At 43.4% G+C, this 10,554-nt stretch overlaps 1 protein-coding gene across 2 annotated transcripts in view; it reads left to right on the top strand.

Annotated features, from left to right (window-relative positions):
- Positions 1-3,123: 3,123 nt before the first annotated feature.
- The window catches only part of GNB4 (G protein subunit beta 4), a 184,396-nt gene continuing 176,965 nt past the window's right edge, over positions 3,124-10,554 (top strand). Inside the window, exon 1 of one of the 2 annotated variants that reach the window (XM_089675545.1) lies at positions 3,124-3,253. The gene's annotated coding sequence lies outside the window, so the exon portion shown is untranslated. The remainder of the gene's footprint in view (positions 3,254-10,554) is intronic. The other variant, XM_089675547.1, reaches the window with a different exon arrangement.

Below are 10,554 nucleotides of genomic sequence, written 5' to 3'. Positions count from 1 at the left end.
AGGACTTTGGACCACTGAGCAACAGACCAGGTCTGTCTTTCTTTAGCTGAGGTAAGACGCTTCTGACGTTGTTTGTTGTTCAGGAGCAGCTTGACAAGAGGAATACAAAATTTGAAGCCCATGTCCAGGATCCGTCTGTGCACAGTGGCTCTTGATGCACTGACTCCAGCCTCAGTCCACTCCTTGTGAAAGTCCCCAAGACTTTTGAATGGCCTTTTCCTGACAATCCTCTCCAGGCTGCTGTCATCCCTGCTGCTTGCGCATCTTATTCTTCCACACTTTTCCCTTCCACATAACTTTCTATTAATGTGCTTTGATACAGCACTTTGGGAACATCCAACTTCTTTTGCAATTACCTTTTGAGGCTTTCCCTCCTTATGGAGGGTGTCAATGATGGTTTTCTGCACAACTGTCAGGTCAGCAGTCTTTCCCATGATTGTGATTCCTACTGAACCAGAATGAGAGACCATTTAAAGGCTCAGGAACCCTTTGCAGGTGTTATGGCTTAATTAACTGATTAGAGTGGGACACTTTGAGCCTAGAATATTGCACCTTTTCACAATATTCTCATTTTCTGAGATTGTGATGATTATGGCTTACAGCTCATGAAAACCCCAAATCCACAATTATGACAAATCACAGCTTGAACTATCTTGCTTTGCATGTAATGAGTCTATCTCATATATTAGTTTCACTTTTAAGTTGCTTTACTGAAACAAATGAACTTTTGCACGATATTCTAATTTTTCGAGTTTCACCTGTATATATGTACAGCGCTGTGTAAATTGGCCCTAGTATGTCAATGTATGAATGTAAGTTAGGGACCTTAGACTGTAAGCTCCTTGAGGGTTAGGGACTGATGTGAATGTACAATACAGTATACAGTCAGGTCCATATATATTGGGACATTGACACAATTCTAACATTTTTGGCTCTATACACCACCACAATGGATTTGAAATGAAACAAACAAGATGTGCTTTAACTGCAGACTGTCAGCTTTAATTTAAGGGTATTTACATCCAAATCAGGTGAACGGTGTAGGAATTACAACAGTTTGCATATGTGCCTCCCACTTGTTAAGGGACCAAAAGTAATGGGACAATTGGCTTCTCAGCTGTTCCATGGCAAGGTGTGTGTTATTCCCTCATTATCCCAATTACAATGAGCAGATAAAAGGTCCAGAGTTCATTTCAAGTGTGCTATTTGCAATTTGAATCTGTTGCTGTCAACTCTCAAGATGAGATCCAAAGAGCTGTCACTATCAGTGAAGCAAGCCATCATTAGGCTGAAAAAACAAAACAAACACATCAGAGAGATAGCAAAAACATTAGCTGTGGCCAAAACAACTGTTTGGAACATTCTTAAAAAGAAGGAACGCACCGGTGAGCTCAGCAACACCAAAAGACCCGGAAGACCATGGAAAACAACTGTGGTGGATAACCAAAGAATTCTTTCCCTGGTGAAGGAAACACCCTTCACAACAGTTGGCCAGATCAAGAACACTCTCCAGGAGGTAGGTGTATGTGTGTCAAAGTCAACAATCAAGAGAAGACTTCACCAGAGTGAATACAGAGGGTTCACCACAAGATGTAAACAGGAAGGCCAGATTACAGTTTGCCAAACGACATCTAAAAAAGCCTTCACAGTTCTGGAACAACATCCTATGGACAGATGAGACCAAGATCAACTTGTACCAGAGTGATGGGAAGAGAAGAGTATGGAGAAGGAAAGGAACTGCTCATGATCCTAAGCATACCACCTCATCAGTGAAGCATGGTGTTGGTAGTGTCATGGCGTGGGCATGTATGGCTGCCAATGGAACTGGTTCTCTTGTATTTATTGATGATGTGACTGCTGATAAAAGCAGCAGAATAAATTCTGAAGTGTTTCGGGCAATATTATCTGCTCATATTCAGCCAAATGCTTCACAACTCATTGGACGCCGCTTCACAGTGCAGATGGACAATGACCCAAAGCATACTGCAAAAGCAACCAAAGAGTTTTTTAAGGGAAAGAAGTGGAATGTTATGCAATGGCCAAGTCAATCACCTGACCTGAATCCGATTGAGCATGCATTTCACTTGCTGAAGACAAAACTGAAGGGAAAATGCCCCAAGAACAAGCAGGAACTGAAGACAGTTGCAGTAGAGGCCTGGCAGAGCATCACCAGGGATGAAACCCAGCGTCTGGTGATGTCTATGCGTTCCAGATTTCAGGCTGTAATTGACTGCAAAGGATTTGCAACCAAGTATTAAAAAGTGAAAGTTTGATTTATGATTATTATTCTGTCCCATTACTTTTGGTCCCTTAACAAGTGGGAGGCACATATGCAAACTGTTGTAATTCCTACACCGTTCACCTGATTTGGATGTAAATACCCTCAAATTAAAGATGACAGTCTTCAGTTAAAGCACATCTTGTTCATTTCATTTCAAATCCATTGTGGTGGTGTATAGAGCCAAAAATGTTAGAATTGTGTCGATGTCCCAATATTTATGGACCTGACTGTATATGTAAAGCGCTGTGTAAATTGACCTATCATAAAAAAAAATGTAATTTAAAGTGGAACTCCAACTAAAGTGTTTGTTTTGGGAGGTGTAGAGAAGGGATAGAACCTTAGGGTTTTTTTATGTGTCCTGATAGAAAACCCATATTTATTTTTTTATTATAGGTACTTATATAGCGCTGTCAATTTACACAGCGCTTTACATATATATTGTACATTCACATCAGTCCCTGCCTTCATAGATTGTACAATCTATGGTCCCTAGCTCACATTCATACATACACATACAAGGGCCAATTTAGACAGGATCCAGTTAACCTGTCAGCATGTCTTTGGAGTGTGAGAGGAAACCGGAGTACCTGGAGGAAACCTACGCAGGCAGTGAGAACATGCAAACTCCAGCCAGGTGGTGCCGTCTTTGAGAATCAGTTGGGTGATTGTAATATACTGTATTTCTCAATCCATAGTTGGAATATGAAGGTAACATGCTAGCTATTCATTTCGTGCAACTTTCACCTCCTTTTTAAAGAAAACCATGTAGCTTCAGAATGATCAATAGAATGTGTCTTGAGACTACAAAGACCAGCATCCTTTGCAGCATGGGTGGGTTGAAGTATGAAAGCATCCCCAGCCACAGCCTCCCTCCATCAGCTTCCCTTCAGCAGACAGGGAGACAGGACAAAAGGATCTCAGCTGGAAAAAATACAATTACATGCGATCCACAGCCCATCTTTTAGCCTGTAGGTAAGTGCTTTCATTACACTGCTTTTCTTTTACAATCCTCTTACCTTTTTTTTAATCCACTGGTGCTAATGAATCAACCAATTTACTGATCATGTCATAGGATTAGCATTGGTATCTATTTAATCTGATTTCTTCTGATGCATTATAGTCTGTATAGGCATATGCATATCTCGGTGCTCCCTTTTTTTTTAATCTCTGTCCTATCGCTGATATTCAGATTACACAGTAATACTATCGATTGCATTGAGGCTTCAGGAAATGTTCCACAGGGAGGGACTGCAGTGCTGGGCTTGATTTATGTAATGGGGAGGATATCCTCACAGGGGGGAGAGGGAAGAGATCTTTCCTGCTGCTTATCACAGTGACACAGTGGCGACACATGAAGATGCTCTATATTTGTGTGTCGCTGTGGGTGTGCCTTCTGTGGATGGTGCCACTTTAGGAGGCTGGAACACATCCCTGAATGAGAAATACATATTGAGTCATACGCTGATCCTTTTTGTTGCCAGGCTAACTAAGCGCTAAATAGGTTAAGCTTTATGGTTCAGGATAATCGCATTATTGGTGATGTTATTCATTTCCCATTCAATAATAAATATTATTGTATTAATAACTTAGTTCTCTTGTATTTATACACACACAACTTAACATTCATTCTCATTCACTTTGAACCTGGGTTCACATTGATAATGTGCGGAATTCGCAATGGTTTCTGTGCGAATTCCACACCGCATCACAATTGAACCCCGTTCATGCGAACCACTGCGTGTGTGTATGTTAACAACACCCCGAAATCGGTTCGCAAAACGCAGTGCGATGTGCAGAATGGGATCACATGGGTGTGAATACCCATGCCATCCGATTTTAGTGCGGACCAAAAAAGGGTACCTTTTTGATGCAGATGCGGTGTGATTTGAGCCATACAAAATGTATGGCTCAAATCACACCGCACAGAATTCACCTGCGATTTCCACAGGAATGCAGTGTGGATTCCTGTGCGAATCACATGTGATATGCAGCACCGCATCAGTGTGAACCCAGGCTGAATCTGTTTTTACAGGGTATAAAAAGTAATTATACAATTAATTGCACATTATACAATTAAAGTGGTTGTAAAGGCTCAAGGTATTTTGTGCATTCTATGCATGAAGGTTAGAACCCTCTGTGTGTAGCAGCCCTCTTAATACTTACCTGAGCCTCATCATGATCCAGCGATATGAATGACAGCCTCGGCTGTCCGGGGTCTCTGTCTCCTCATTGGCTGAGGCAGCAAGCACGAGCCATTGGCTCCTGCTGCTGTCAATCTCAGCCAATGTGGAAAGAGAGGGGGTGGGGCCAAGCTTTGGCTCCGTGTGTAAATGGACACACAGATCAGAGGGTGCCCCCATAACAAGCTACTTGCTGTGGGGGCAGCCAAGAGGAAGGAGGAGCCAGGAGAGCCAGTGGAGGACCCAAGAAGAGGAGGATCCAAGCTGCTCTGTGCAAAACCCACTGCACACAGTAGGTAAGTATAACATGTTTGTTATTTTCCAAGAAAAAAAAAATGAACCTTTAGAATCGCTTTAATTGTGTGAACTGACAATGACTAAAGTAAAATTCTCAACTAGTCTTAAAAATGCCCCCACCTCCCAAACACCTATGCTGACTAACCCATATAAGAAAGATCTGTATACTTCCCTTTTTTTCAGCAAGATCTGGTCTGGTCACGTGATCTGTCTCCATTGTGTCAGCCAGCCAGGGTGAGGAGGGAGTGCCAACAATAGATGGGCCATAGGAAGTTCTGGGTGATGTCACAGCTCCTAGGCATAACCTGCAGTTGTCAAGGTCTCTCCTCTCCCCTGCAGCTGCTGCTGGTTGACACAGGGGAGGTACTGGGACCAGATCGAGGCTGGCTGAAAATAAGGCAAATATTCAGATCTTTCTTAAAGTGTTACTACACCCACAACAGTAACATCAGTGTATTTATGCAGTAAAGCATGCTTGTTATGCTCACTGTGGAAACTCAGGGGTTAATCCTCCATATTGTGTAAAAAGGCTGTTTGATCCTTTCTTCTCTGATCCCCTCTTTCTTCTACTGTCCCCAATCCATCTGCTGATAGAACAGAGCTTTGGGTGCAAACTGCACATGCTCAGTTTGGTGTGTATTGTTAGTTTTTTTTTTTCTTGGGAGAGTGCATGTGATCAGCAGAGGGCCAATCAGCGCTGTCCAGAGGGTCAAGAGTTATGCAGCCTCATAGGACAATCGGGGGAGAATCAAAACTCCTCCTACAAGCTTTAACCTGTGCTCTGCTGGACACTGATAGAAGTCACAAGACTGCTCTAACTGCTGACGAAAAAAGGTATTTATCAGTTTATATTTACTAAAATAATTGCAGTTTAGTGTTTTGTGTACTGTGGGAGACCAGATATAGTGGACGCAGGGTCCTGGGTTTAGTAACACTTTAAGCTTAAAGTACAGATCTTTCATAATAATTAAAGTAGAATTCCAGGCTTTAGCTAATTAGTCTTAAAAATGCCCCCCCCCCCCCAAACACCTATGAAAATTAGTGATTGTAAACCCTCACTTTGTAAAACAACCCATTCAGTTTGACATATAAATGAAAGGAAAAACATTTGTGTGTGAATCTAAAAAAAACATAAATACATTTTTCTTTTTTTTTAAGTGATCACATACCCTCTGTTCTCAGCTGCATAAGAGCTGAGGGAGGATAAACAGCATCACACTGAATTTCCCAGGGATTGGCTGTGCAGAGGGGGCATGTCAGGACAAGTTTAATTATTGGAGGAGAGCAGGCTGAGTTCCCAGCTAGAGAACTGACCAGGTATGTTCTCCTGGCTAATGTGGTCAGTTTTTAACAGGAAAGCAGAGGGACTGGCAGGAACACCAGGGATTTCACACAAAGGAAGCAATAGCAAGACAACAGTATATATTTTTATACACGTACATGGCATATCAGGCACATATCAGGAATATGAAATGTTGGCTTTGCATATTCTTTAACCTGTGTAAGAAAGATATGTATACTTACCTATTTTACACCAGCTTTGGTTTGGTTACATGATCCGGCTCCCCTGTGTCAGTCAGCAGCGGCTGCAGGGGAGAGGAAAGAGCACCGACAATGGATGGGCCATAGGAGCCTATAGGTGATGTCACTGCTCTCAGGAATAACGTATTAGTCTATTGGCTGCAGCGCTGAATGAACTAAAGTTTACCAGCAAGCTCATTCGTGAGCAGTCGATCAGTAGATGGATATAAATTCAGCTGGTCCCTGCTGACTTCGATCCATTTGCGAACAGCTTTACACAGGTTAGACAGAATTTGAGTTAGAAGGGGGGAGATAATGTTTTCAAAACTAGTTAGAAGCCCTGAATTCTACCTATACCATATCTAAAGCCAAGAAAAAAAAACTGGTATTGCAACCTACCAGCACTTGGATGTGGTAGCTGCATTCATTTTCTCTTTTACAATTTTCTTTCCTTTATTTTAACCTGGAAATTAATTTTACCTGCCATTAACTTCCTATCCTAGGGTGACAACTGTACTGATCAATGTTGTCACCTTAGGACAGGGAGAATGATAAGACTATATAACATCCCCTCTTTTCTTCATAACAGGTTTTAAGTCCACTAAGATATTAGAGAACAACGCTAAGTTATAACTCTCCAGAGGTAGGGTACAAATTAACTCACACGACACAGTCACACTCACACTCTCTCTCTCTGAATGGGGAAATGAAAATGATCAACCTACAGAGGTCTGAATTCAAAGACCCCCCCCCCCCCAAAAAATCATAGTGAAAAAATTATGTAGCAGTCTAGTCCAGTTTGCTGCAATTTCATTGCAGCAACTCAAAGTGGTACTCAGTAGTTGTATGGCCCCCACGTGCTTGTATGCATGCCTGACAATGTCGGAGCATGCTCCTAATGAGACAATGAACGGTGTCCTGGGGTATTTCCTCCCAGATCTGGACTAGGGCATCACTGAGCTCCTGGACAGTCTGAGGTGCAACCTGGTGGCATCAGATGGACCAAAACATGATATCACAGAGGTGTTCTGTTGGATTTAGGTCAGGTGAGCGTGGGGGCCATTCAGTGGTATCAATGCCTTCATCCTCCAGGAACTGCCTGCACCAGAAGGAACCCAGGACCCACTGCACCAGTGTAGGGTCTGACAATGAGTCCAAGGATTTCATCCAGATACCTAATGGCAGTCAGGGTACCATTGTCTAGCCTATAGAGGTTTATGCATCCCTCCATGGATATGCCTCCCCAGACCATCACTGACCCACCACCAAAACGGTCATGCTGAACGATGTTACAGGCAGCATAACTGTCCGGGATCTCCTCGATCCCCGCAGCGATGGTCCCGGCGCAGTGCGCCGCCCTGTGCAGGGACTCGGGCACTAGGTCCGGGCCGGCCCCGGCGTTCGAGTTCATGCATGCGCAGTAGAAGCCGCGGCCGCCCGCTGGGCACCAATGGCAGCGCAGGGCGGGATATTTAAATGGCCCTGAGCTGTCATTCAGTGCCTTCTGGTCTTACTTGCATCCTGTATCCTGTGAACCTGTACTTAGTAAGTTATTTGACCCGGATTGTTCTTGACCTGCTGATTTCTCCTGCCCAGACCCTTGCTTTGCCTGACCTCTCTTCTGAATACCCCTCATTAGATCTGACCTGCTGTTGCTGACCTGGCGTGTGACCCGACGATTCTCTGCCCGCTCCCTTGTACCATACCGTCCTCCACGTTACCGACTCGGCCCGTCTGACTTCGCACTTGCTCAGCCATCCATCCCATCGGGGTCACCCGACCTCCTAATATCAGGCTCTCCCTAGTTGGAGCCCCTGGCGAACACCCCTACCACTGACGGGTGTGCTCAGTAGTTGCGACCTGGTCTTGGGGTACTCCAAGTCCATCCCCACCATCAGGGGCTCTGGTGAACAAGTACCCTGGGACTTAGACTCCGTGCTCTGGGCACGCCTGACCAGTGGAGTGCTAAGGGGGGCCGCTAGGCGGTCCCTCACAATAACGTTCTCCCGGCTTCTCCAGACCCTTTCATGTCTGTCTCATGCGCTCAGGATGAACCTGCTCTCATCTGTGAAAAGCACAGCGTGCCAGTGGTGGACCTGCCAATTCTGGTGTTCAATGACAAATGCCAATTGAACTCTATGGTGCTGGGCAGTGAGCACAGGGCCCACTAGAAGACGTCGGGCCCTCAGGCCACCCTCATGAAGTCTGTTTCTGATTGTTTGGTCAGAGACATTCACACCAGTAGCCTGCTGGAGGCTCTGAGAATGCTCATCCTGTTCCTCCTTGCGCAAAGGAGCAGATACCGGTCCTGCTGTGGGTTAAGGACCTTCTACGGCCCTGTCCAGCTCTCCTAGAGTAACTGTCCGTCTCCTGGAATCTCCTGCATGCTCTTGAGACTGCTGGGGGATATCTTCTGACAATGGCACGTATTGATGTGTCATCCTGGAGGAGTTGAACTGCCTGTGCAACCTCTGTAGGGTTCAGGTATTGCCTCATGATACCAGTAGTGACACTGACCCTAGTCAGATGCAAAACTAGTGAAAAGCAGTCAGAAAAGATGAGTAGAGAAAAAATGTCAATGGCATCCACCTGTAAAACCATTCCTGTTTTGGGGGTCGTCTCATTGTTGCCCATCTAGTGCACCTGTAGTTAATTTCATTAACATCAAAGCAGCTGAAACTGATTAACAACCCTCTCTGCTACGTAACTGACCAGATCAATATCCCAGGAGTTTAATTGACTTGATGCTATACTCTGATTTTCTTTAATTTTTTTGAGCGGTGTATGTATGTGTGTGAATATGTTTGTGTGTGTATGTGTGTGTGTGTGTGTGTATATATATGTATGTGTGTGTGTGTGTATATATATATATATATATATATATATATATATATATATATATATATATATATATATATATATATATATAGCAAAGTTTTATAAAAATACTCTTTTTTTTTTTTTTTTTTTAATGGCATATTTAACAGAGCAAATAAGGCAAATGTATTGTTAGATTTACATCCATTTTATTGCTGTTCTGTTGGGGGTGTGCATGTAAAAACCTAGATAATAAAAGGTGAAACAGTTAAAATCACTCTAGACTGGTTGTTAGCTAAATGCATTATACTATAGCCATTACCAGGAATGAATATTTAATGGTAAGAGTTATGTTGTTACCGGAAAGCAGGAGAATTCCTAAGAGAATGTGGAGGTTATTTAATTTTTCTACTGTATGTACAAGATATTTTGCTTTTTTTTTCTGTACTGCACCATGATGGTAGGTAGGACTCTTGTCTTGAAGCGCTGAGGCCCTGGACTCATTTTCTACCAGGAATCTGTCTGCATTGATTTATTATTTTCATTTGAGTTTCTTCTGGGTGCTGTGATTTTTCCCTTGCTACAACTCAAAAACATTTATAGTTGGTGGAAAGGTTTATGACCAGGTTGACTGCAGTTTGAGTGTGGTAAAGAATTAGATTGTAGGTTTTTAGAGGGGCTGATGTGAGTAGTTCAGTTCCTGTAGGCGCTATATAAATTAGATAAATATGCAGCACACTGCCATAGTGGTTGACTTTAGGGTCTATAATCAAATCCCAACCAGCATACTACCTGCATGGAGTTTGCATGTCCTCTGTGCTTGTTGAGTTTCTTCTAGGTACTCAGGTTCCCTCCCACTTTCTAAGACATGCTGGTAAGTTAAAGTGGTTTTAAAGCCTCAAGGTTTTTTACCTTCATTCTATGCATGAAGGCAAAAAACCTTCAGGCTGTAGCTGCCCGTCCTGCAGTACTCACCTGAGCCCCATTGCAATACAGTGATGTGCAGGAGAGCCTCAGCTCTCTGAGGACACTCGCTCGCCTTTGGCTCTCGCTGCTGTCAATCCCAGCCAGTGAGCCAATGAGAAGAGGGGGGCGGGACCGAGCCAAGACTTTGTGTGTGAATGGACAAGCAGAGCAGAGGCTCGGGAGTGAGCAGGAGGGAGGAGCAAGGTGAAGGGGTCCTGAGAAGAGGAAGATGCTGCTTTGTGCAAAACCACTCTACGGTGCAGGTAATGATAACATGTTTGTTTGTTTTTTTAATATTTTCAATACCAGTTTAATTAGTACCTGTCTAAAACTGGCTCTAACATGTATGTATACATGTGTGATAGGGACCTTAGATTTTAAGTACCCTTGAAAGCAGGGACTGATGTGACTGTACAATATGTAAAGCATGTATAAATGGCTGGTGCTATATAGATACCAGTAATAAATAACATATGTAGGCCTTCTTGGATA

The sequence above is a fragment of the Staurois parvus genome, unplaced genomic scaffold, assembly GCF_062004578.1.
Source record: "Staurois parvus isolate SC_StPar_1 unplaced genomic scaffold, SC_StPar_1.0 ptg000155l, whole genome shotgun sequence".
In the NCBI taxonomy this organism is placed as follows: Eukaryota; Metazoa; Chordata; class Amphibia; order Anura; family Ranidae; genus Staurois; species Staurois parvus.
The sequence above is the reverse complement of the archived record's forward strand: the minus strand, read 5'-3'. Positions and strand labels throughout refer to the sequence as shown.